This window comes from Colobus angolensis, unplaced genomic scaffold (genome assembly GCF_000951035.1).
Source record: "Colobus angolensis palliatus isolate OR3802 unplaced genomic scaffold, Cang.pa_1.0 Scaffold31, whole genome shotgun sequence".
Taxonomy (NCBI): domain Eukaryota; kingdom Metazoa; phylum Chordata; class Mammalia; order Primates; family Cercopithecidae; genus Colobus; species Colobus angolensis.
The window spans coordinates 611,267-611,705 of NW_012116377.1; the positions used below are offsets into that span (position 1 = coordinate 611,267).

General features: G+C 56.5%; 1 long non-coding RNA gene across 1 annotated transcript in view; it reads right to left on the bottom strand.

The window, feature by feature from the left end:
• The window catches only part of LOC105517882, a 1,220-nt gene extending 781 nt beyond the window's left edge, over positions 1–439 (bottom strand). Inside the window, exon 1 of the long non-coding RNA XR_001002733.1 lies at positions 205–439. This is a non-coding gene — a long non-coding RNA (uncharacterized LOC105517882). The remainder of the gene's footprint in view (positions 1–204) is intronic.

The window sequence follows — 439 nt, forward strand, 5'->3', positions numbered from 1 at the left end:
CCAGTCTTGCTGTCCCTGAAAACAGCCATAGGGTTCCCTGTCCTGGTACACCCTCCTACTCTAGGGGACATAGGGGTGGTGTCACCCCCAAACCGAGAGCCCTGAGAGAGCATCGCCTCTCCCTAAGCCACTTCTGCCCCAACCTGGCATCTGCTAGGGGAAGGGCTCACCAGGGCAGAGACTTGCATGGTGAGCTCAGCTCACCTACAGGCGAAGGTCAGTGGACAGTGACCACCCGGGACCATATTTTCCAGAATCCTTCAGTGGTCCTGCGATGCTCTGACAGCAGATCTCATTGGCTCGCAGAGGAGAAACTTCTCCGTGTCACTTGGGCATCTTAACAGTGGGTTCCTAAGCTTGGTTGTGTGCGCTGTGCAGATGTCGGAGGCACCCTGTGTGGGCAAACCCAACTGTTTGCCTGCCTCTCTAGCTCCAAAAC